The sequence below is a fragment of the Pristiophorus japonicus genome, chromosome 3, assembly GCF_044704955.1.
Source record: "Pristiophorus japonicus isolate sPriJap1 chromosome 3, sPriJap1.hap1, whole genome shotgun sequence".
Classification (NCBI taxonomy): domain Eukaryota; kingdom Metazoa; phylum Chordata; class Chondrichthyes; family Pristiophoridae; genus Pristiophorus; species Pristiophorus japonicus.
The window spans coordinates 327,493,890-327,494,667 of NC_091979.1; the positions used below are offsets into that span (position 1 = coordinate 327,493,890).

The following is a 778-nucleotide window of genomic DNA, read 5'->3' on the forward strand; positions in this document are numbered from 1 at the left end:
TCAACAAGTCTCACTCCCCTGTCATTTACCCACAGCTGTGCAATTTTTTTCAGTCGGATACTGATACAACTCCGTTTTGAAAGATAAGATTGAGTCTGACTCCACCGCCCTTTAGAGAAGTCTATTCCAGATTCTAACCACTTGCTGAGGAATGGCCACTCCTGTTCCGATGTATAAAGGCAGAGAAAAACGGGATCAATTCCTGCCACACTCACAACCTTGCTAAATCTAGCACCGTTATTCTATTCTCGTGACACAAGCTCCAGAAGTGACGTCCAGCTGTTGAGGTTAAAGCTCTGGTTATGTTCCCAACAATGTTACTGCCACAGGGTTTCCGTAGTGTAGTGGTTATCACGTTCGCCTAACGCGCGAAAGGTCCCCGGTTCGAAACCAGGCGGAAACATTATGCAAACGTGTTCAATTAATGATAAGATAAAATTAAATCATTCATATTCGTGGTTCAATGTCAACAGAGTGCAGTGTCTCACGATGCTGTTCCATTTGCTGATTTCTCTCTACAGTTCTGCACACACTCAAATTCTACACAGTGTATCTCACTCCCTCCCGTTTCCAGCCCTGACGCTGGAGAAACCATATCTCAAAGCTGCACATTCCGTGCATTCAGGTCAGCTGTGAGAGATTATTAAAGGATCCTGCCACGCCACCACGCTTCACAACAGAAAATTAAAGCCACAAACAAACCCATCGACTAATCGCTCTTCCCCAGCTCCAGAGTGAGTGAGGGCGGGACAAGTCCTAACTTCCGCTCCCACACTCT

The 778-nt window shown here is 46.0% G+C and overlaps 1 non-coding gene across 1 annotated transcript; it reads left to right on the forward strand.

Moving 5' to 3' along the window:
* Positions 1 to 330: 330 nt before the first annotated feature.
* Positions 331 to 403, forward strand: trnav-aac (transfer RNA valine (anticodon AAC)). Its single transcript has one exon. It is a non-coding gene; the product is annotated as a tRNA-Val (tRNA).
* The last annotated feature ends 375 nt before the right edge of the window (positions 404 to 778 follow it).